General features: G+C 45.6%; 1 non-coding gene and 1 pseudogene across 1 annotated transcript; one reads left to right on the top strand and one right to left on the bottom strand.

The window, feature by feature from the left end:
• The first annotated feature begins 6,680 nt into the window (after positions 1-6,680).
• LOC707573 (uncharacterized) lies at positions 6,681-7,355 on the top strand (annotated as a pseudogene).
• Positions 7,356-17,551: 10,196 nt separating this feature from the next.
• Positions 17,552-17,658, bottom strand: LOC114676542 (U6 spliceosomal RNA). The gene has a single exon (XR_003727605.2). It is a non-coding gene; the product is annotated as a U6 spliceosomal RNA (small nuclear RNA).
• Positions 17,659-25,756: the final 8,098 nt, after the last annotated feature.

Genomic DNA, 25,756 nt, shown 5'->3' with positions numbered 1-25,756 from the left:
CTATAAGTTCTCATATTAGAGTTTGGGGTACCACATAGGCAAAAAAAATTCAAACTCTAAACGCCTATGAGAAACTAAACTCTGAGATGTTAACAGTGAGGGAACACGGGTGAAACGAATATGGAGAAACTCTGTGTACTACCTTTAGCTTTTCTGCAAACTTACAGTTATTCCAAAATAAAAAGTATTTTTTAGGCCGGGCACAGTGGCTCATGCCTGTAATCCCAGCACTTCGGGAGGCCGAGGAGGGTGAACCACTTGAGATCAGGAGTTTGAGACCAGCCTGGCCACCATGGCGAAACCCCGTCTCTACTAAAAATACAAAAATTAGCCGGGTGTGATGGCGCATGCCTGTAATCCCAGCTACTCGGGAGGCTGAGGCAGGAGAATTGCTTGAACCTGGGAGGCAAAGGTTGCAGGGAGCTGAGATTGTGCCACTGCACTTCAGCTGGGGCGACAAAGTGAGACTCTGTCTCATATATGTATGCATATGTACACACACACACACACACACACACACACATATATATATATATATATATATATATATATATTTTTTTTTTTTTTTTAACGAAGCCCCTAGATTACTAAAGCCAATTCAACCCTTAGGTCGTTTGGAAGGAAAATAAATCTCCCCAAAATCAAAGTCAAGCTGGGAACTGCGTAGGGCAAACCTGCCTCCCATTCCATTCCTAAATAAGATAGCTACAAAGAGTTTAAAAAGCTACACACCTCCCTCGCAATCTGCCCACCAGGAAATTCCCTGCGGACAAAGTACAGGCTGAACTCAAAGTCATCGCTCTGCTCACATGAGACAAATGCATATCTGATTGCTTCCTTTGCCCTGCCGTTTCACCAAGCCAGACTAAGACATAAGTGACTATTCTGGTAAATTGTGCCTTCAGTGAAAGGCTAATCAGAAACTCAAAAGAAAACATTTGTCTCTTATCTACCTATGACCTGAAAACCTCCTCCTTGCTTCGAGTTGTCCCGCCTTTCTGGACTGAACCAATGTACACCTTACAATGTACATCTTACAATGTACATCTGACATGTCTCATGCCTCCCTACAGTGTATAAAGCCAAACTGTGCCCAAACCACCTTGGGGCACCTGTTGTCAGGATGTCCTGAGGCTGTGTCACAGGTGCATCCTTAACCTTCACAAAATAAAGTTTCTAAATTGAATGAGACCTGTCTCAGATACCTTTTGGCTTACAGTAGTCAGAGTCAGCTTATATCCTTGTTGGTCTTCACTTTCCTCCTCATTTGATATATCTGCCAATAGTACTTTTGCCTTGCACGCTCAGCTATGAATTTAAAATAATTTGTGTTCACCAGGTTCAGTGGCTCACATCTGTAATACCAGTGACTCAGGAGGCTGAGACAGGAGGATTGGTTGAGATCAGGAATTCAAGACCAGTCTAGGCAATATAGCAAGATCCCCATTTCTTAAAAAATTAGCCAGGTGTGGTGGCACACGTCTGTAGTCCCAGCTACTAAGGAGACTAAGGTGAGACTATAGCTTGAGCCCAGGAGTTTGAGGCTGTGGTGAGCTACGATTGCACCACTGCACTCCAACCTGGGCAACAGGCCAAGACCCTGCCTCTGAAAAAGAAAAATTGTGTCATAATTTATCTAGTATTTGTGAAAGTTATCAGGTCATGTTAATTCACTACACATAGCCTTAATTCCACATTTTCTCTTTAACCGGCACTAATCAAGCTTTCATCCCTACCACTGAATTTGTTCTAGTCAACATTACCAATAGCATCCATCTTGCAAATCCAGGGGTCATTTCTTAGTAGTCATATTAATATTTCATCAGCATTTAAACCTTTGAGAAATCCCTCCTTGAAACTCCATATTCTCTTGGTTTGTCACACTCTCTTCTTTTTCCTACCTCTCCTCAGTCTTCTCTGTGGACTCATACCCCTTTGCTGACCTTTAAATGTTGAATATGGCCGGGCGCGTTGGCTCACGCCTGTAATCCCTGCACTTTGGGAGGCCGAGATGGGCGGATCACCTGAGGTCAGGAGTTCGAGACCAGTCTGGCCAACAAGGTGAAACCCTGTCTCTACTAAAAATACAAAAATTAGCCGGGCACGGTCGCAGGCACCTGTAATCCCAGCTACTCGAGAGGCTGAGGCAAGGGAATCACTTGAACCCCGGAGGCGGAGGATGCAGTGAGCCAAGACCTTGCCATCGCACTCCAGCCTGGGCAACAAGAGTGAAACTGCATCTCAAAAAAATTAAATAAGTAAAAATAAGTGTTGAATATTTCTGGACTCAGTCCTCTATCCAGTCTCATAATTCTATGCTCATTCTCTATTTGATCCCATCCAGTCCAGTGATTTTCAATGCCATATATATGTCAATGACTCCCACACTGAGATCTTCCAACCTGATTTCTCACTCCCAGTCCCTGTTGCAGGCTTACATATACAACTTTATATAACTGCCCACTCAACATCCCTGTTTGAGTGTCAGACTTAATATGACCCAAACAAAATTCTCAGTTTGGTGTCAACAATAGCAGCAAACAGAAGGGAGAAGTAAATCACTACGGCATAGCAAAAACCTCTTCGTGGGATACTAGGTAGGCTTTTGAGTGCACACATGGCCCTCCCCAAGTCTAACAATATGACACAGAAAAAAAAAAAACAGTTCTCTACATGATCACCAAATGTCAGGTGTACCTTCACGAGGGCCCTCAATCCAGAGGTCTTTTTATTCACTATTTTTGGAGAATAAACCTCTAGCCAGAGTGGAGGAGGGAAAGTTGCCTAATTACCTGGGGCAGGGGGAGAAATTCCTGAAGTTCCACTGCATTTTCAACAGATTTTCAACAGATTTTCAACCCGCGTCTGTGTTTTACTCTCACGTCCCCATGTCCAAAGGCGCCTGGTGCCACCAGTTCCTGGTCTTTGGGTCTTTCCGCAGCTTAGATGAAGTTGCTTATCAGCTTTCCTCACTTCCCTTTTAGGACTAAGCTTTCTCCCATCTGCTAATTTCGTCATCGTTTTCCCATTTGCTTTCCAATTTAAGCAGCTTTGTGGGCTGTTGTCTCTTTTCCAATTTTTTTTTTTGAGACAGGGTTTTTCTCTGTCACCCAGGCAGGAATGCAGTGGCATGATCTTGACTGACAGCAGCCTCCACCTCCCCGGACTCAGGTGATCTTCCCACCTGTAATACCACACCCAGCTCATTTTTTGTTTTTTTTGTTTTTGTTTTTGTTTTTTTTTGTAGAGGTGGGGTTTCGTCATGTTGCCTAGGCTAGTTTCAAACTCCTGGGCTCAAGGCATCCACCTGCATCAGCCTCCCAAAGTGCTGGGATTACAGATGTGAGCCACCATGCCCGGCCTTTAAGTCCTTTTTAATAACACTTTTTACTGTACTTTAGTGAGCTTTCAGGAGAGAGTAGAAGTTAAATAGCAATATTCCGATTTTAACCAAAATTCAAGACTGTAATCCATAGAGACGAAATTCCGTTTGAAGAGGAAGGGCAAGAAGGAGCGAAGGTAGGGCCATGGGAGCCCCTGGGAGCCTCGAAATCCACCTAGATCCACACACTATTCAGAGTTCCCTGGGAAGCCCTGAAACCTCAGTTCTCACTAATTAGCCTACAGGATTGCCCTGGGGAACTCACATTTCGGTTCACTCAAGCACAGCACTTAAGCAACTATCTTGAGATAAATCCTTTAATATCCATACAATCCAACCCTTTCCAGGCCTTTTACTTATAAGAACCAAGGGGACTGCAAAGAAAGTGGCCAAAGTTGGAAAATAGGTGCCCCGAAGGCATAGTTAGTAATTATGCCTCAGGTGTACCCTGTTGAACATCCATTCCTAATGATTCCTCACTGTCTACGAACACAGCTGAGACATCAGATAGAGATTGAGTACCTCTATTTTATCAGACTGACTTAGATCTGATTAATCTAAATTCCCATATACTTACAGAAATACATGCCCTGACTCTGCTTTTGAAACCTGGAACATCACTAGGTTCTCTTTCTTTTTTTTTGAAACAGGGTTTCACTCTGTTGCCCAAGCTGGAGTGCAATGCTGCGATCTCGGTTCACTGAAACCTTCAATTCCTGGATTCAAGCAATGTTGGCACCTCAGCCTCCAGAGTAACTAGGATTACAGGCGCCTGCCACCACACCTGGCTAACTTTTTTGTATTTTCAGTGGAGCCAGGGTTTCGCTATGTTGGCCAGGCTGGTCTCGAACTCCGGCCTCCAGTGATCCACCCACTTTGGACTCCTAGAGTGCTGGGATTACAGGTGTGAGCCACCGTGCCTGGCCTACTCAGTTCACTTTATTTTTTTATTTTTTGAGATGGGGTTCCGCTCTTGTTGCCCAGAATGGAGTACGATGGCGCGATCTCAGCTCACCGCAACCTCCGCCTCCCGGATTCAAGTGATTCTCCTGCCTCAGTCTCCTGAGTAGCTGGGATTACAGGCATGTCTCACCATGCCTGGCTAATTTTTTGTATTTTTGGTAGAGACAGTGTTTCTCCATGTGGTCAGGCTGGTCTTGAACTCCTGACCTCAGGTGATCCGCCCGCCTCAGCCTCCCAAAGTGCTTGGATTACAGGCGTGAGCCACTGTGCCAGGCCATACTTAGTTCACTTTCGATAGATTTTCCTTTCAATATCTACTTCAGTGAATCTAATAGATTCAACAGTTGAAGGCAGGAAAATCATGAAGTTCCTGTTGAAGAACTCCAAAGGATCTTTTGCCTTTTACTTATTCTGGAATGAGGGAGTTCAGACAGGGAGCATCTCCTTTGCTTTCTGCAGGGAGTTTGCCAACTGAGTTTATCACAGCACCAGCCTTATCCGAAAACCAAGTTTTGAGCTGTGTTCATATTAGAAGCACCCTGGGCCAGGCAGCTTAAGACCAGGAGTTTGAGACCAGCCTGGACAATGTGGCAAAAACCCTGTCTCTACACAAAATACCAAAATTAGCTGGGTGTGGTAGTACGTGCCTGTAGTCCCAGCTACTGGGGGGCAGGGGTGCTGAGGCAGGAGGATGGCTTGAGCCCAGGAGGTTGAGGCTACAGTGAGCCACGATCATGCCACTGCACTCCAACCTGGGCCACAGAGTGAGACCCTGTCTTCAAAAAAGAAAAAAGAAAAAAAAAAAAAGACTGGACATGGTGGCATGTGCCTGTAATCCCAACTACTTGGGAGGCTGACGTGAGAGGATCACTTGAGCCCAGGGGGCAGAGTGAACAGCTCAGGAAAAGTTTCAGTATTTCTTATTATATATAATGAGAGACAGAGCCTTGTGTTAGAAAACAAACAAACAAACAAAACTTTTTTTCTCTAATGTCTCACTACAACAATCAACACAGAAGACTTCTCTCACCAGACGTGTGGAGATGTCCCCCCACACACCAAGCAGAGGACACCAGCTGAGTGTCTTCCAGTTTAATTCTGACGTTATCTTCCTGGATAGCCTCAGAAACCACAGGTTGAGGGCTCAGTCCTGCAAGTCTGCGCCACCCCTTCTCACCATTCACAAGTCCATGCCTCAGGAACTTCTGACCAACAGGCTTCAGGTTGGGGTTCCCACAAACTCCTCTTTGGGTTTGATTAATTTGCTAAAGTGGCTCATACAACTCAAGGAAACATTTAAGTTTACTGGTTTATTATAAGGATTTTTTAAAAATATGAATAAACAGATGAAGAGATATTGATACATACCTACATACTGAGAGGTCTGGAAGGGTCCTGAGCACAGGAACTTCTGTGCCTGAAGAGTTGGTTGAAATAGTTCTTTTTATTTTTTTTGAGATGGAGTTTCACTCTTGTTGCCCAGACTGGAGTGCAATGGCGTGATTTCAGCTCACTGCAACCTCTGCCTCCCAGGTTCAGGCGATTCTCCTGTCTCAGCCTCCTGAGTAGATGGGATTACAGGCACCCGCCACCACGCCCAGCTAATTTTGTATTTTTAGTAGAGACGGGGTTTCTCCATGCTGGTCTCGAACCCCCACCTCAGGTGATACACCCGCCTCGGCCTCCGAAAGTGTTGGGATTAAGGGCACGAGCCACCGTGCCTGGCTGTTCAACGAGTTCTTATTCACCTTCCTGTCAGCCTCCATGTGTTCAGGTCTCCAGAACTCCCTAAACCCTGTCCTCTTGGGCCTTTCATGGAGACTTCTTGGATAGGCATGACCGAAGCATGGACAACCATGTTGAAATGTGATTGGACAAAAAGGGAATGATCTAAACCCAGCAAGGCCTGTCTGTTCAGATTCTTCTTGGCTCTTCAGTGCAGCATTCTTACCTCCAGGTTATGAGGCAGAACTTCCTCTGGAATGGAGAGTTTTATGACTCACAATTAGAGTCCTGTGTCAGGCAAGTGAAAGAAGGCAAGAGAAGGTCAAAGAGAGAGAGTCTGTTTACTGTGACATGGGCTATGGGAGTTATAAGTCACGAACCACGGATGAAAACGCATATATTGGCCAGGTGCTGTGGCTCACAACTGTAATCCTATAGCACTTTGGGAGGCTGAGGTGGGAGGATCACTCGAGCTCAGGAGTTCTAGAACAGCCTGGGTAACATAGTGAGACCTCATCTCTAAAAATAAATAAATAAGTAAATAAAACACACACATACACACACACACACACACACACACACTAGTATCACAAGTTCCTGGGAAAGCAAAATGGATGGGTGTGTGTCTAACCTAATGGTCTGCAACCTGGCCTACAGAGGAAGCTGGAAGAGTTGAAGGAGAGTATTCTGGGCTATTAATTCCTGGCTAGTAGAACTGAACAGAACAGCAGAACTGCATTGCACTGGGCATGCTCAGCCAGACAGGCAGAAATTGTTGAATTTTTGTTGCAACTTGGAGTGCCAGTGAATGATAAAGGCGATGCAGGTTGGTCTCCTCTTCATACTGCGGCTTCCGCTGGGCAGGATGAGATTGTAAAAGCCCTTCTGGGAAAATGTGCTCAAGTAAATGCTGTCAGTCAAAATGGCTGTACTCCCCTACATTATACAGCTTCCAAACACAGGCATGAGATTGCTGTCGTTTTACTAGAAGGCGGGGCTGATCCAGCTGCTGAGGACCGTTGTGAGGCTACAGCAATGCACCAGGCAGCAGCCAAAGGTAACTTGAAGATGATTCCCATCCTTCTGTACTACAGAACATCCACGAACATCCAGACACTGAGGGTAACACTCCTCTACACTTAGCCTGTGATGAGGAGAGAGTGGAAGAAGCAAAACTACTGGTGTCCCAAGGAGCGAGTATTTACACTGAGAAGAAGAAAAGACACCCCTGCGAGCGGCCAAAGGTGGCCTGGGTTTAATACTCAAGAGAATGGTGGAAGGTTAAACAGCTTGGATTTATTCTTAACTTTTTTTTTTTTTTTTTTTTGAGACAGTGTCTTGCTCTGTCACCCAGACTGGAGTGCAGTGGCACAATCTCGGCTCACTGCAACCTCCGCCTCCCGGGTTCAAGCAATTCTCCTGCCTCAGCCTCCTGAGTAGCTGGGACTACAGGCATGTGCCACCACGCCCGGCTAATTTTTTGTATTTTTAGTAGAGACGGGCTTGCACCATCTTGGCCAGGCTGGTCTCGAACTCCTGACCTCAAGTGATCTGGCTGCCTCAGCCTCCCAAAGTGCTGGGATTACAGGCATGAGCCACCGTGCCCGGCCCTATTCTTACTTTGTATGTTGTGTTGTTGTTGTTCCCAGTGTCCTGGAAACTAATGTACTTGTGCACAAGACATCATCTATGAACGATAAAGTTTTCTCACCTTCAAAGTCGTATAAACACGTTGACCTGCTGAGTTACTTGTTCTAAGCTTACAGCCTGCTTTCCAGGCATCGAGTAACTGTTGAGATTGCTCTACTGCTGTCATATATTCTTGTGTATTGAATTCTGGTTAATTTTGAGTAACTAATTCTGTGGCTGTTGTGGGTTTTCAGCACCCTCCCATGTACCTTATATCCCTTTTTGAAACAGCTCCAATAGAAATAAGCCAGCGGTTCTGCCAGATGTTTCTATGTGGATTCTGTAATGTGCCTCCATACAGTTAAAACACCGTAACTTGTTGTTCACTCTTACTCAGGCCTACGCCAACATTTCTGGTTTTGTTCTTTTGTTTTTGTTTTTGTTTTTTTGGGTTTTTTGTTTTTGTTTTTTTTTTTTGAGATGGAGTTTCACTTTTGTTGCCCAGGCTAGAGTGCAATGGTGCGATCTCAGCTCATTGCAACCTCTGCCTCCTGGGTTCAAGCAATTCTCCTGTCTCAACCTCCTAAGTTGCTGGGATTACAGGCACATGACACCACGCCCAGCTAATTTTTGTATTTTAAGTAGAGACGGGGTTTCATCATATTGGTCAGGCTGGTCTCGAACTCCTGACCTCAGGTGATCCGCCTGCCTCGGCCTCCCAAAGTGCTGGGATTACAGGCGTGAGCCACCGCGCCCGGCTATTGTTTTGTTTTTTGAGACGGAGTCTCGCTCTGTCACCCAGGCAGGAGTGCAGTGGCGTGATCTCGGCTCACTGCAACCCTTCCTCCCGGGTTCAAACAATTCTCTTGCCTTAGCCTGCTAAGTAGCTGGAATTATAGGCGCGTGCCACCACGCCTGGCTAGTTTTTGTATTTTTAGTAGAGATGGTTTTTCACCACGTTGGTCAGGCTGGTCTTGAACTCCTGACCTCATGATCTGCCAGCCTCCGCCTCCCAAAGTGCTGGGATTACAGATGTGAGCCACTGTGCCCAGCCACATTTCTGTTTTGTTCAGCCATGAGATTTAATTTATTTCTGTGATAGGAGGAACATTTCTTTTCTTTTTCTTTTTTTTTTTTTTTTGAGACGGAGTCTGGCTCTGTCACCCAGGCTGGAGTGCAGTGGCTGCGATCTCGGCTCACTGCAAGCTCCGCCTCCCGGGTTTACGCCATTCTCCTGTCTCAGCCTCCCGAGTAGCTGGGACTACAGGCGCCCGCCACCTCGCCCGGCTAGTTTTTTGTATTTTTTAGTAGAGACGGGGTTTCACCGTGTTAGCCAGGATGGTCTCGATCTCCTGACCTCGTGATCTGCCCGTCTCGTCCTCCCAAAGTGCTGGGATTACAGGCTTGAGCCACCGCGCCCGGCCCATTTCTTTTTTTTGAGATGGAGTTTCACTCTTGCACCCAGGCTGGAGTGCAATGGCGTGATCTCAGCTCACTGAAACCTCTGCCTCCCGGGTTCAAGTGATTCTCCTGCCTCAGCCTCCCAGGTAGCTGGGACTACAAGCATGTGCCACCATGCATGGCTAATCTTTTTTTGTATTTTTAGTAGAGACGGGGTTTCACCGTGTTGGCCAGGCTGGTCTTGAACTCCTGACTTCAGGTGATCCACCTGCCTTGGTTTCCCAAAGTGCTGGGATTACAGGCGTGAGCCACTGTGCCCAGATGAACATTTACACATTTTAGTGGACCAAATTTTAAGTTGGAGGGAGTGCTCTAAAATAATAAACAATAATAGCCCATGTACCCACGTATTTTTTTGATGAGCTATTTAAAATAAAATGTATGACTTTTTTAAAAAGGAAGTTTTAAAATACCTATATCGAGTAATCTTGTATTGAAAAGAATGTTAAGCTTGTTAAAATGATATGTAACAAAAATGTATTTTGATTTGTATTTCGGAAACTAAAAAATAAAATGTTGAAAGAAAAAAAATCCCAAGCCTGATAAATTATAATGAAGTTTTTCTTCACCAATCTGTTTCCTTTAATCCTGATCTCACCAGACTGTACATATTCCTCACCCCTTCTTTTTATTTATTTTATTTTATTTATGTATTGTTTTGTTTATTTATTTTTTGAGACAGGGTCTCACTCTGTCACCCAGGCTGGAGTGCAGTGGAGGATAACAAAGTAATGGTGAATACTTTGAAAATTTGAAGTACTTGACATAATAGCTTTCTTACAACACATATTAAGTGATATTTTAACTTACAGTTTCTTTCGTTTAGATCAAGGCTAAGCCCAAAATTTTAAAGGAAAATAAAAATGAAAGGGCACTACCCCTGACTCTTTTCTCTCTTTAGGGAAGACTCAAAGATCTTCTAGGAGATAGTATCAGAAAGCACCAGCGACTTATACATCACTTCAAGTGTTTCAATGGGGACAGACAGGAAAGTGGCATAGTGGTGGTTCTAGGAGATATTTTTTCCCCCAAATCCTAGTAGCATAATCAAAAATAATCTTCACCAGCAACAACTGAAAATACTTATGTGGCTAGTTACAGACTTCAGCAGTCCCACTATTTAGAAAACAATATCTAGCTGGGTGAGGTGGCTCATGCCTATAATCCCAGCCCTTTGGGAGGCCGAGGCAGGCAGATCACCTGAGGTCGGGAGTTTGAGACCAGCCTGGCTAACATGGAGAAACCCCGTCTCTACTAAAAATACAAAAAATTAGCCAGGCATGGTGGTGGGTGCCTGTAATCTCAGCTACTAGGGAGGCTGAGGCAGGAGAATTGCTTAAACCTGGGAGGTGGAGGTTGCAGTGAGCTAGGGTCGCGCCATTGCACTCTAGCCTGGGAGACAGAGCGAGGCTCTGTCTCAAAAAAAAAAAAAAAATTTACCTTTGGCTCTGCCATGATTTGGCTAATGACTACAGATTCCAGTAGGCTACAATCTGTCAGTACCAGCATATCCCAAACAGTCAGAAGATTTCAGATACAGTATTCATTTTGATACTTATCTGATTATTTTAATCAGCATTGAAAAAAGATAACAAATTAAACCTGTGATTTCACTGAAGCTAAGTAAATGCAAATTGTAACTTATAGTTACAATAATTTGTTAAGAAAAATTAGCCATCCCAGCACTTTGGGAGGCTGAGGTGGGAGGACTGCTTGAGGCCAGGAGTTTGAGACCAGCCTGGGTAAGACCGCATCTCTTAAAAAAAAAAAAAAAAAAAAAGGAAAGAAAAAAAGAAAAATTAGGTAAATATGTCAAAGAGTATTCAGGTATAGCAAAAATTATGAAGCCTGAATAACTGAAGAATGACTGGATTTATACCAACAAAAATAAGGTCTGTAAACTGCTGCTTTGCTTCTGAGTTGGCTGCACCTCAGCCTTAGATGCAGGGACTACATTTAAGGGGCACCCTTACCAACCCATGACATAGGCTCAGCTTTGAATTTGGGCAAACACCATACAACGTCTACAGATAGTATCAGCAGAAGTAACAAACAAAACAACTCATGTGGGAGTAAATAGGACGAACTATTCTGTCACCCTGAGCCTGGTTCCTTAATATAGTAGGAGGCAGAGGTAGCAGTGAGTGAAGATGGTGCCACTGAACTCCAGCCTGGGCGACAGAACAAGACCCTGTCTCAAAAAAAAAAAAAAAACACCACACACAGGCTGGGCGCGGTGGCTCACACCTGTAATCCCAGCACTTTGGGAGTCTGAGGTAGGTGGATTGCTTGAGGTCTGGAGTTCGAGACCAGCCTGGCCAACATGGTAAAACCCCATCTCTACTAAAAGTACAAAAATTAGCCAGGCATGGTGGCTTGTGCCTCCCTGCTACTTGCGGGGCTGAGGCAGGAGGATCACTCAAGCCCAGAAAGCAGAGGTTGCAGTGAGCCGAGATGGTGCCAGTGCACTCCAGCCTGTGTAACAGAGTGAGACTCTGTCTCAAAAAAAAAAAACAAAACCGATCTTGAGATGGAAAGATTATCCTGGATTATTCAAGTGGGCCCAGTGGAATCACAAAGTCCTTATAAGAGGGAGGCAGGACATTGGGAGGCCGAGGCAGGCGGATCGTGAGGTCAGGAGATTGAGGCCAGCCTGGCTAACACAGAGAAACCCTGTCTCTACTAAAAATACAAAAAATTAGCCGGGCGTGGTGGCAGGTGCCTGCTAGTCCTGGTTACTTAGGAGGCTGAGTCAGGAGAATGGCATGAATCAGGAAGCGTAGCTTGCAGTGAGCTGAGATCGCATCACCGTACTCCAACCTGGGCGACAAAGCAAGACTCCGTCTCAAAAAAAAAAAAAGAAGGAGGCAAGAGGGTCAGAGTCAAAGGTGTAACAATGATGAAAGCAGAGGTCAGAGTGATGTGGCTACGAGCCAAGAAATGCAGGCAGTCTCTAGATAATGAAAAAGGCCTGCCCCGGAGTCTCCAGAAGGAACACATCTCTGCCTGCTGCTTGATTTCAGCTGTGAGACCCATTTCAGATCTTCGGGTTTTTTTAACTAAATATTCAGACTTCAAGGAGACCATTTCAGATTTTTAATATCCAGAGCTGTAAGATACTAAATTTGCGGCCGGGTGCAGTGGCTCACACCTGTAATCCCAGCCCTTTGGGAGGCTGAGGCGGGTGGATCACCTGAGGTCAGGAGTTCGAGACCAACATGGTGAAACCCCGTCTCTACTAAAAAAACAAAAATTAGCCGGCCGTGGTGTCGGGCGCCTGTAATCTCAGCTATTTGGGAGGCTGAGGCAGAAGAATCGCTTGAACCCGGGAGGCAGAGGTTGCAGTGAGCCGAGATCATGCCACTGCACTCCAGCCTAGGTGACAGAGTGAAACTCCATCTCAAAAAAAAAAAAAAAAAAGATACTAAATTTGTGTTGTTTTTAAGTCACTGAGTTAGCAGTTTTAGTTACAGCAGCAACAGAAAACTAATACAAGCACCAAGGCACTGGGCTTTATATTGTGAGAGACACAAAGATTAATAAAACATAATCTACCCTCTCAAGGTGGATACAATTTAGAAGAGACGAAACACATTACTAAATAAGCTAGAACATGATGAATATCATAAAAGCAGCAGAAAGAATGGCTGTCGGAGTCCAAAGGAAAGAAATCACTGTTTCTAGGGTTATTCATAGTGGAGGAGGAGGTTTTTGAGCTGATCTTAAAAGGATAATGTAAATTTTCTTTTTCTTTTTGGGGACATGGTCTCGCTCTGTCACCCAAGCTGGAGTGCAGTGGCGTGATCTCGGCTCACTGCAGCCTCCACCTCCTGGGTTCAAGTTATCCACCCAGATCTCGGCTCACTGCAGCCTCCGCCTCCTGAGCTCAAGTTATCCACTCACCTCAGCCTCCTGAGTAGTTTGGACTACAAATGTGAGCCACTGCACCCAGGCAAGATAAGTAATTTTTTTTTTTTTTTAATGGAGTCTCTGTCGCCCAGGCTGGGGCGCAGTGGCACCATCTCGGCTCACTGCAACCTCTGCCTCCTGGGTTCAAGTGATTCTCCTGCCTCAGCCTCCTGAGTAGCTGGGACTACAGGCACGTGCCACCACACCCAGCTAATTTTTTGTATTTTTAGTAGAGACAGGGTTTCACCATGTTGGCCAGGATGGTCTCGATCTCTTGACCTGTGATCCACCCGCCTCAGCCTCCCAAAGTGCTGGGATTACAGGCGTGAGCCACCGCGCCCAGCCAATAAGTAAATTTTAAGAGACAAACAAAAAAAGGTGGACAAAGTGGCACATTTTTACAAATTAAATCACAATATAAGGCATTTTTAAATAAACCTATTATTAGTCATTGATAAAGGAAATACTCCTATAATAAAAAATAATCATGCCGTAATATATCTTCTGTTCTAAGGAAGACACAATTAGATTTGCTTGGACCTAAATGATGACAGCATTGTAATTACAGTTTTAAAAATTATAAATGTCACTGGGTCCGGTGGCTTATGCCTGTAATCCCAGCAGTTTGGGAAGCGGAGGTGAGAGGATTACTTGAGGCCAAGAGTTCAAGACCAGCCTGGGTGACAGGGCAAGGCCTTATCTCCACAAAAATAAAAATGAAAAAATCACCAGGCATGGTGGCACCTGCCTGTAGTCCCAGCTACTTAGGAAGCTGCGGTGGAAGGATGGTTTGAGCCCAGGAGTTTGAGGTAGCAGTGAGCTATGATTGAGCCACTGTACTTCAGCCCGGCAACAGAGGCTGACTTTGTCTAAAAAAAAAATAATTTTTATATATATATATATGGTTGTAATATATGCTCATGGTACTAAAAAAATACAAACAGAACAGTAGTGTGTCAAGCAAAAGGTAAGTTTTCTGGCCAGGTGCGGTGGCTCATGTCTGCAATCTCAGCACTTTGGGACGCCAAGTGGGGGCGGATCACCTGAGGTCAGGAGTTCAAGACCAGCCTCGCCAACATGGTGAAACCCCATCTCTACTAAAAATACAAAAATTAGCCAGGCATGGTGGTGCACGCCTGTAATCCCAGCTACTTAGGAGGGTGAGGCAGGAGAATAGCTGGAACCTGGGAGGCAGAAGTTGCAGTGAGCTGAGAACCTGCCAATGCACTCCAACCTGAGTGACAGAGCGAGTCTGTCTCAAAAAAAAGTAAGTTTTTCCTGTCTGTTTCCCATTTGCACTCCCTATTAGAGGAAATCACTGTTTCCTTCTAGAAATGTTTGATTGAAATAATTACGTACAATATATGTTTCTTTGCATAAACCTACACATGTACCCATCCATTTTTTTAAAATATAGAGATAGGGTCTTACTATGTTGCCCAGGCTTGTCGCAAACTCCTGGGCTGAAGCAATCCTCCCACCTCAGCCTCCCAAAGTGCTGGGATTACAGGCACGAGTCACTATGCCCTGCTTACCATCCATTTTTTTAATTATTACTATTTTTGAGACAGAGTCTAGCTCTGTTGCCCAGGCTGGACTGCAGTGACACAGTCTTGGCTCACTGCATCCTCTGCCTCCTAGGTTCAAGCGATTCTCCTACCTCAGCCTCCTGAGTAGCTGGGATTACAGGTGTGCACCACCATACAGGTGTCCGGCTCATTTTTGTATTTTTAGTAGAGACAGGATTTCGCCATGTTGGCCAGGCTGGTCTTGAACTCCTGAGCTCAGGTGATTCGCCTGCCTCAGCCTCCCAAAGTGCTGGGATTACAGGCGTGAGCCACTGCACCTGGCCTACTCCTCCATTTTTTCACACAAACAGGATCTTGCAAAATATAATGATCTTTGAGCATTTACAATATGTAAACATCTTTGTATACTGGTACACAGAGATCTAGTGACTTCATTGTTACTGTTGTTTTTCACTAATGTCATTTTGTTACAGGAAGGGGTTCCCGATCCAGACCCCAAGAGAGGGTTCTTGGATCTCACAAAAGAAAGAATTCAGGATGAGCTCATCGTGCAAAGTAGAAGCAACTTCATTAAGAAAGTAAAGTAGTGAAAGTACAGCTATTCCATAGACAGAGTATGACGTTCCCAAAAGTAAGAGGAGAAACGCGTCCACCCTAGGTACAATACTTGTATATGTAGAATAAAAAAAGATCATGGGAAGATGTGCTGTGCTCAAGGGTTTGTGATAAAGGATTAATTTTCTTAATTACTTTATTTTGTAAGAATGATCTTATTATCTTTAAAGCAAAATTAGGAATGCCTTTGTTCTCAAGATATTGGGATATTAGGACACTCCCACATCTGGGGCTGTTTAGTAAACATTATCAATTTATTCCTTTAGTAAACACCTAGAGGCTAGGAATACCGTTCTGGTAAAGCAGCCCAGCAAGTTCCAGCCTCATTTTCCTAGCCCTCGCACAAGATGGAGTCTATTTAGAATGCCTCTGGCAATTCTATTGTACCAGGATTCACTCTAGGAGACCATTTTACATTTAACAATCATTCTCTCTCTTTATTTTTTTTGGAGACAGTCTCATTCTGTCACCCAGGCTGGAGTGCAGTGGCACAATCCCAGCTCACTGCTCACTCGGACTCCTGGGTTCAAGCAATCCTCCCACCTCAGTTTCTCAAGAGGCTGGGACTACAGGCGTGCACTACTACACTCAGATAATTTTTTATTTTTAAATTTTTATGTATTAACTTTTATTTATTATTATTATTATTATTATTATTGAGATGGAGTCTTGCTCTGTCACGCAGGCTGGAGTGCAGTGGTGTGATCTCGGCTCCCTGCAAACTCCCCCTCCTGGGTTCAAGTGACTCTCCTGCCTCAGCCTCCCGGGTGTTTGGGACTACAGGTGCACAGCACCATGCCCAGCTAATTTTTATATTTTTAGTAGAGACCAGGTTTCAACATGTTGGTCAGGCTGGCCTCAAACTCCTGACCTCAGGTGATCCACCTGCCTCAGCCTCCCAAAGTGTTGGGATTACAGGCGTGAGTCACCGGGCCTGGCCCATGTTGCCCTTTAATAGCCACAGTTCATCTCTCTCCTGCCCCCAATCTCTCCTTAACCCCTAACAACCACTACTGTTTTCTATTTCTATAATTTTGTCTTTTCAAAAATGTTATATCATGCAGGAGGTAACTATTTATTTATTTATTTAGAGACGGAGTCTCACTCTATCACCCAGGCTGGAGTGCAGTGGCATGATCTTGGCTCACTGCAACCTCCACCTCCTGGGTTCAAGCAATTCTCTTGCCTCAGCCTCCAGAGTAGCTGGGATTACAGTCATGTGCCACCATGCCCAGCTAATTTTTGTATTTTTAGTAGAAATGGGGTTTCCCCATGTTGGCCAGGCTGGTCTCGAACTCTTGACCTCAAGTGATCAACCTGCCTAGGCCTCCCAAAGTGCTGGGATTACAGGCATGAGGTACCGCGCCCGGCCAGGGGGTAACTTTTTAGCATGGACTTAAAATTCAGCATAATTCTGGAGATTCATGCAAGTTGTGATATGTAATAATAAATAGACCCTTTCTTTTTATTACTGAGTAGTATTCCACAGTATGAATATGTCACAGTTTAACCATTCATCCATTGGAAGACATCTGGATTGTTTTCAGTTTCTGCCTATTATAAATAAAGCTGCTACGAGCATTCATATCAGAGTCTTTGTGAGAACATAAGTCTCCATTTCTCTCATCTAAATGCCCGAGTGAAATTGCTGGATCACATGGTATGGTGGTGGTTACCTGTTTAGCTTTTTAAGAAACTATTACTGTGGCCAGGTGCAGTGGCTCACATCTGTAATCCCAGCAGTTTGGGAGGCCAAGGCGGGTGGATTATCTGAGGTCGGGAGTTTGAGACCAGCCTGGCCAATATGGTGAAACCCTGTCTCTACTAAAAATACAAAAATTAGCCAGGCATGGTGGCAGGTTCCTGTAATCCCAGCTACTCCAGAGGCTGAGACAGAAGAATCACTGAGCCTGGGAGGTGGAGGTTGCAGTAAGCGAAGACCATGAAACTGCACTCCAGCCTGGGCAACACAGCAAAACTCCATAAGAAAAGAAAAGAAAAGAAAAGAAAAGAAAAGAAAAGAAAAGAAAAGAAAAGAAAAGAAAAAGAAAGAAAGAAACGAAACGAAACTATTACTGCTTTCCAGGTGGCTACACTTCATTTTACATTTCCACCAGCAGAGGACGACAGATTCAGTTTCTCTGCTTCCTTGTCAGAATTTGTTGTCACTGTTATTTTAGCCATTCTAATAGGTGTATAGCAATATTTCATTATGGTTTTTATTTGCATTTCTCAAATGGCTAATAGTGTTAAACATCTTTTTGTGTGCTTGTTTGCCATCTGTATATCCTCCTCAGCGAAATGTTTGTTTTCCTTTTTAAATTTTGTTTAATTTGTTAAAAATATGCAACACTTCATGAATTTGCGTGTCATCTATGTGCAGGGCCCATGCTAACCTCTCTATCGTTCCGATTTTTTAGTGTATATGTGCAGAAGTGAGCACAGACTGTTTTTCAAATCTTTCACTCATGCTGTATTAGGACTGTTTTGTTTTTGTTTTTGTTTTTGAGACAGAGTCTCTCGCTCTGTTGCCCAGGCAGGAGTGCAGTGGCTGGATCTGGGCTCATTGCAACTTCCGTCTCCCGGGTTCAAGAGATTCTCCTGCCTCGGCTTCCCCAGTAGCTGGGATTACAGGCGTCTGCCACCATGCCCGGCCAATTTTTGTATTTTTTTTTTTTTTTTTTTTTTTTTTTTGAGACGGAGTCTCGCTCTGTCACCCAGGCTGGAGTGCATTGGCCGGATCTCAGCTCACTGCAAGCTCCGCCTCCCGGGTTCACGCCATTCTCCTGCCTCAGCCTCCCGAGTAGCTGGGACTACAGGCGCCTGCCACCTCGCCCGGCTAAGTTTTTGTATTTTTAGTAGAGACGGGGTTTCACTGTGTTAGCCAGGATGGTCTCGATCTCCTGACCTCGTGATCCGCCCGTCTCGGCCTCCCAAAGTGCTGGGATTACAGGCTTGAGCCACCGCGCCCGGCATTTTTGTATTTTTATTAGAGACGGGATTTCACCATGCTGGCCAGGCTGGTCTCGAACTCCCAAACCTCAGGCCATCTGCCCTCCTCAGGCTCCCAAAGTGCTGGGATTAGAGGCGTGAGCCACCGCGCCCGGCCAAAACTGTTGTTTTTTTACTGTTGAGTTTTGTGCGAGTTTTTATCTATTCTAGATACCAGTACTTTGCCAGATATGTGGTTTGCACATATTTTCTCCTCTATAGCTTATCTTTTCATCCTTATTTTAACAGGGTCTTTCAAAAGCCAAGGTTTTCCTGTGCACTCGGAGGAGCTGTGGCTGCCAGCTGGGCTGGTGGCGGGTGCCCCCAGGCCCTGTGGCCGACGGGACGAGCTGGCCTGCGCCGGGTCCAGCGGGGGGTCGCGCAGGCAGTGTGCCCGGAGCGCCCCCAGCGGGAGCGCAGGCTGCGGGGCGAGGAGGAAGAGGAGGAGGCGGATAAGGTGATGGCGAGAAGATGGAGGAAGAGCAGACGAAGGAAGAGAAAGGAGATGGAAGGGAGAATGTCACCAGAGGAGACGGAAGGAACAAATTCTGACGCTGCAGGAGAAGCTGTGGGCCCGGCAGAAAGAGAAGGACCAGCTTTTTCTGCAGCTCTAGAAAGTTTCCATGAGGAAGAAAAACCGAGGCGAAAGGAGCAGAGCGACCTGACCTCTCACATCCGCTGTGGGCCGGCAGAGCCCGATTATTCAGGCGGGGACTCGCCGCCTCCTCCGCGTGCGGGCAGCAGGCAGCGCTGGAGGGCACGATCGCCCGGGCATTGTCATAGCAGCTGACCCAGCCAAGCAGATTTTCAGACCCCACGTACTTGCGACCCGGAAGTCCGTGGGCTCAGCGGCGGCTTTTGCAGGGACCCCAGAGCAGGCAGCCTGGGCGGTGCCGCTGGGACTGCTCAGCACCCCCACCTCAGTACGGACCCACATAGCTAGCCTATGGCCCTAGTCAGCAGCTCAGAGCAGTTCAGTGCTCCCTGAGGTGCATAAATGTCCCAGCCACAGCCTTATGATCTGCTGGGCCACTTTCAGCACACCCAAACAGGGTTCCTCCTCTGGTGGTGCTTTGTCTTTGAAACCGCAGATAGACCATGCTAACCAGCACACGGGTTTCTCTGGTCCATCCTCCCTGACCCCCATACATCCCCAGCCTCTGCATCCAGGCCCTAGACTCCTTGCCTAATCCCAGCTCCCGTGAAGATGCCGCCAGCAGGAACGTCTGGGCTTTGCAGCTATCAACCAACCAGGCCCTCAGCGACTCATCATCCAGCACAGCCAGAACCTGTTAGGCTGCAAGTGACCATGAGATAGCTTCAATCTCGCCCTGCCCACACACGCACCATGGGTGTGGGTTCCCCCCGAGTGTCCCAGTCCAAGGCCAATATAATCTACTTGCCATTGGGAGAAGTAGAAGGAAAAGGAGGAGATGGAGAAGGAGGAGGAATGAAGAAGAGAGCAAAGGGTTTTCAGGATAAGTCCAATTTATCAATTTTTCCTTTTTATTTTTTCATTTGTCTCAAGCATGTTCATAATTGGTCACTGAAGAATTTTCGTTATGGCTGCTTTACAACCTTGACCACATAATTCCAACATTTCTATCTCAGAGTTGGCATCCATTGTCTTTTTCATTCAGTTTGAAATCTTCACGTTTTGTTTTGTTTTGTTTTGTTTTGTTTTGTTTTGTTTTTGAGACGGAGTCTCCCTCTGTCACCCAGACTGGAGTGCAATGGCACAATCTCGGCTCACTGCAACTTCCACCTCCTGGGTTCAAGCGATTCTCCCACCTCAGCCTCCCGAGTAGCTGGGATTACAGGCACCAGGCATCATGTCCGGCTAATTTTTTTGGTATTTTTGTGGAGATGGGGTTTCACCACGTTGGCTAGGCTGGTCTTGAACTCCTGACCTCAGGTGATCCTCCCACTTCGGTTTCCCAAAGTGCTGACATTACAGGTGTGAAACACCACGCCCGGCCACAATTTTTGGCTTAAGTGATTTTCTATTGAACTCTGGAGACTTCTGTATTGTTATGTGACTCAAGATCTTTTTTTTCTCTCTGTGTTTCTTTCTTCCCTCCCTCCCTCCTTCTTTTCTTCTCTTCTCTTCTCTTCTCTTTGTTTTTTGAGATGGAGTCTCACTCAGTCACCCAGTCTGGAGTGCAATGGCGTGATCTCAACTCACTGCAACCTCCGCCTCCTGGGTTCAAGTGATTCTCCTGCCTCAGCCTCCCAACTAGCTGGGATTACAGGCGTGTGACATCAAGCCCGGATAATTTTTGTATTTTTAGTGAAGATGGGATTTCACCATGTTGGCCATGCTGGTCTCGAACTCCTGACCTCAAGTGGTCCACCCACCTCAGCCTCCCAAAGTCTTGGGATTACAGGCGTGAACTACCACCACCGTGCCCAGCCTGTTTTTTAAATCAGTAGACTAACAACTACAAGTAGGTGGGAAAATATTCTAATGGATTAACTTCATTCTAACTAGATTATCTGGCTAGGAATATATTTTTATTTTGGTAAAATAGGCATAACACATAAAAGGTACCATTTTAACCTCTTTTTTTTTTTTTTTTTTTTTTGAGATGGAGTATCACTCTGTTGTCCAGGCTGGAGTGCAGCGGCGCGATCTCGGCTCACTGCAAGCTCTGCCTGCTGGGTTCACGCCATTCTCCTGCCTCAGCCTCCCGAGTAGCTGGGACTACAGGTGCCCGCCACCACACTGCGCTAATTTTTTGTATTTTTAGTAGAGACAGGGTTTCACCGTTTTAGCCAGGATGGTCTTGATCTCCTGGCCTTGTGATCTGCCCACCTCGGCCTCCCAAAGTGCTGGGATTACAGGCATGAGCCACCGCGCCCGGCCCATTTTAACCATTTTTAAGTGTAGACATCAGTAGCATTCCGCACATTCATGATATGATACAACCATGACGGGTATTCATCTGCAAACCTTTCTCCCCAAACTGGAACTCTGTACACATTAAACAGTAACTCCCCATTCCTCCTCCCCCAGTCCCTGGTAACCCTCCTACTTTCTGTTTCTATGCTCATATAAATTGAATCATATACTACTTGTCCTTCTGTGTGTGGCTTATTTCAGTTAGCATAATGTCTTCAAAGGTGCATTCGTACTGTAGGATTGATCGGAATTTCATTCCTTTTTAAGGCTGAATAATATTCCATTGATGTATAAAGCACAATTTGATTTTTTGTGTTGTTTGTTTTTTGGAGACAGGATATTGTTCTGTTGCCCCCGGGCTTGAGTGCAGTGGCGTGATCATGGCTCACTGCTGCCTTCACCTCCCAGGCTCAAGCAAGCCTCCTGCCTCAGCCTTCCCTGAGTAGCTGGGACCCCAGGCACATGCCACCACACCTGGCTAATTATTTGATATTTTTGTAGAGATGGGGTCTTCCTACATCGCCCAGGCTGGTCTCAAACTTCCGGGTTCAATGGATCTTCATGTCTCAGCCTCCCAGAGTGCTGAAATTACAGGCGTGAACCACCGCGCCCAGCCACATTTGTTTTATCTACTAATCCATCAATGGATGCTTGGGTTGCTGTCACCTTTTGGCTATTGTGAATAATGCTGCTATGAACACTGGTGTACAAATATCTGTTTGCATCCCTGCTCTCAATTATTTTAGGTATATACTCAGAAGTGGAATTGGTAGATCATATGGTAATTTTGTAATTTTTGGAGTCACTGCCATACTGTTCATAGTGGCTACATTTTACATTTCTACCAGCAATGGACAAGGATTTTGGTTTTCCACATCCACACTAACAATTGTTATTTTCTATTTAAAAAAAAAAAATAGTCATTTTGGTCAGCCAAGCTGGCTCGCCCCTGTAATCCCAGCACTTTGGGAGGCCGGAGGCAGGAGGATCGCTTAAGCCTAGGAGTTCACGATCAGCCTGAGCAACATATTGAGACTCGCCTCCCAACCCTTCCCACCCCTTCTCTATTTAAAATAATAATAGCCATCTTAATGGGTGTGAAGTGGTATCTCATCGTGGTTTTGATTTGCATTCCTCTAATGATTAGTGGTACTGAGCATTTTTCACATGCTCATTAGATCTTACTTCAATCTCTGGCTCTTGCTGGCTTTCTCTGATGCCGCTCTGGCAGGGGAAGGACAGCACAGCCTCCCTACTGCCAGCAGGGGGTGGAAGTCCAGATTTCTCACTCACACCAGAGGGGATGATCCTTGTTACTGCTGGGTGGGGGCTGGAGTTCCTCATGTGGTCTCCACCGACACTACAATGAGGTGGTCTCATGACGACTGTGCGATAAAGTCCTGATTTCCCAGCAGGCCTTCTATGACACCACCTTAGTGGGATCTGAAGGATCACCTTTGTTCCTGCCCGGTGGGCCTGGAAGTTGAAGCTACTCCGTGGTCTCCTCTGACAATGTGGTAGTGGTAGTGGCGGGGCTCTGGAGGTGGAGGTTGTCAGAGAACCTCATTACAGCCTCCTAAGGGTAGAATCATGGGCTCTTCAGTTGGCTTTTGCTGGCATGGGTGTGGGTAGGACCACAGCTGTTTCTGTGGTATTTAGCTGAAATAATGGAATTACTGTCTAAAACTTTTCTATCTTCCTAGAATGCCTCTGTCCTGGGTAGAGAAAGCAGCCCTTTGCTGGGGCTTTTCTTGTCTATGCCTGTTGGCTTTTCTGGGTTGCTAGCTTCTTCAGTTTCAACTCAGGATGGGTGAAGCAAGAAGAAAACCCAGGGAATTCACTATCATGTGTATCTTGAGGTTCCTACCTATCTGCCTTCTTTTCCCCACCTCCCAGAGTCTTCTCGTGTTTGCTTTATAATGTAATGTCCAGGGTGTTTAGTTGCACTTAGTAGGAGGAACAGGAAAAATGTTGTCTACTCCATCTTTCTAGAAGTAGAAGTAGACCTCATTGTTTTTAATGACTAATACACAGCATACAATTTACTAACCCATCTCCTTTTGACAGCCATTTAGGTTGTTTATAGTTTTATTATTTCAATAGCTTTTTTTTCCTACTAAAATAATGAAGGGCTGGGTGCGGTGACTCATGCCTATAATCCCAGCACTTTGGGAGGCCAAGGCAGGTGGATCACCTGAAGTCAGGAGTTCGAGACCAGCCCGGCCGACATGGTGCAACCCCATCTCTACTAAAATACAAAAATTAGCTGGGTGTGGTGGCGTGCACCTGTAATCCCAGCTACCTGGGAGGATGAAACAGGAGAACCACTTGAATCTGGGAGGTAGAGGTTGCAGTGAGCCAAATCGCACCATTTGCGCTCCAGCCTGGGCAACAGAGAGAGACTCTGCCTCAAACAACAAAAACAAACAAACAAACAAAAAGAGAAAAGAAAAAAAAATAGAGGAAAAACTTTTTACCTAAAGTATGATTTCCATTATGTTTAAAAATAAACAGACATTCTTGGGATTGGTGATTGTTTTCTTTTTTGTCATTTCCAAAAAACAATATAACTATTACTTTTAATGAACTATATAGGAATATATATAGTTTATATATATATATATATATAAACTTTATCTCATATATATGGTAAAGATGAAAGATGAGGCCAGGCGTGTTATGAGAATTAAAAGAGATAAATTCTTGACCGGGCATGGTGACTCACGCCTATAATTGCAGCACTTTGGGAGGCCGAGGCAGGCAGATCACCTGAGGTCAGGAGTTTGAGACCAGTCTGACCAACATGGAGAAACCCCGTCTGTACTAAAAATACAAAATTAGCTGGGCATGGTGGTGGATGCCTGTAATCATAGCTACTCGGGAGGCTGAGGCACGAGAATCACTTGAACCCGGGAGGCAGAGGCTGAGGTGAGCCGAAATTGCACCACTGTACTCCAGCCTGGGCAACAAGAGCGAAACTGTCTCAAAAAGAAAACAAACAAGCATGAAAGGTGAGTTGGTTGTGTCACATGAAGAGGGCAGTATAGAGCCCCAGGTAATGGGGCATAGGAGTGGGATTCCAGATACCAGGCCTACATTTTAGGGGTGAGATTGCCAATCAAGGTCTTTCTTCCATCCCTCACAGAGGTGTAGGTTTGTCCTGAGGACAAACTTAATCCTGGAGACTTCATGTAATCTAGAAGAGACATGCAAATTGATGAAAAACAGTGATTTTTTTTTTCTTTGAGACAGAGTCTTGCTCTGTCACCCAGGCTGGAATGCAGTGGCGTGATCTCCTCAAACTGCAACCTCCACCTCCTGAGTTCAAGCCATTTGGCCTCCCAAAGTGCTGGGATTACAGGTGTGAGTCACCATGCCTGGCCAAAATATTGAATCTTTGAGGTAAAATAAAGATGTTGCCCAGGCTGGAGTGCCACCATCATGCCATTGTACCCTCTGTCTCCCAGATTCAAGTGATTATCCTGCTTTCCTGCCTCAGCCTCCCGAGTAGCTGGGACCACAGGTGTGTGCCACCATGCCCAGCTAATTTTTGTATTTTTGGAGAGATGGGGTTTCACCATGTTGGCCTCGCTGGTCTCAAACTACTAATCTCAAGTGATCCGCCCACCTCGGCCTCCCAGAGGGCTGGAATTACAGGCATGAGCCACTGCTCCCAACCTTAATTTTTCAAAATAAAAAGCTGGCCCCACCTCAGTTCAGATCCAGTGAATCTGGGTGAGAGGGCAGAGTCCACAAGTATCTGCATTTCAAATAGATGTTCCCATTGATTTTTATGCATACCACAGTTTCTGATCACCTGATTTGAAGTACAGCAATGTACTTTTATTTCAGTCTTCCTCTATAAAGGTAGAAAAACTTCTGTATCTTGGCTACACAATAGAGTTTAATAACCTTGGATCAGTGGATTCAAACCGAGTTCTTAGCTAGTTTAAAAGTCCTTCCGTGGTCCTCCTCAGTTTTCTCTATTTTCTTCAACTCTGTTAATATCTTTACCTATCTTCATGCAAATTATTATTATTATTATTTTGAGACATAATCTTTCTCTGTCGCCTAGGTTGGAGTGCAGTGGTGGGATCCCAGCTCACTGCAACCTCCGCCTCCCGAATTCAAGTGATTCTCTTGCCTGAGTACTTGGGATTACAGGTGTGCGCTGCCACAACTGGCTAATTTTTGTATATACATATATATATTTTTTTTCCCCGAGACGGAGTCTCGCTCTGTCACCCAGGCTAGAGTGCAGTGGCACAATCTCGGCTCACCGCAACCTCCGCCTCCCGGGTTCAAGCAATTCTCCTGCCTCAGCCTCCCAAGTAGCTGGGATTACAGGCGTACGCCACCACGTCAGATTGATTTTTGTATTTTTACTAGAGAGGGAGTTTCACCGGGTTGGCCAGGCTGGCCACGAACTCCTGACCTCAAGTGACCTGCCCGCCTTGGCCTCCCAAAGTGTTGGGATTAGGTGTGAGCCACCACGCCTGGCGTAATTTTTATATTTTTAGTAGAGACTGGATTTCTCCATGTATGCCAGGCTGGTCTCGAACTCCTAATCTCGGTTGTTCGGCTCACCTCGGCCTTCTAAAGTGCTGGGATCACAGGCGTGAGCCATCACACCCAACCACAAATGTTTTC

The sequence above is a fragment of the Macaca mulatta genome, chromosome 2, assembly GCF_049350105.2.
Source record: "Macaca mulatta isolate MMU2019108-1 chromosome 2, T2T-MMU8v2.0, whole genome shotgun sequence".
Classification (NCBI taxonomy): domain Eukaryota; kingdom Metazoa; phylum Chordata; class Mammalia; order Primates; family Cercopithecidae; genus Macaca; species Macaca mulatta.
The sequence above is the reverse complement of the archived record's forward strand: the minus strand, read 5'-3'. Positions and strand labels throughout refer to the sequence as shown.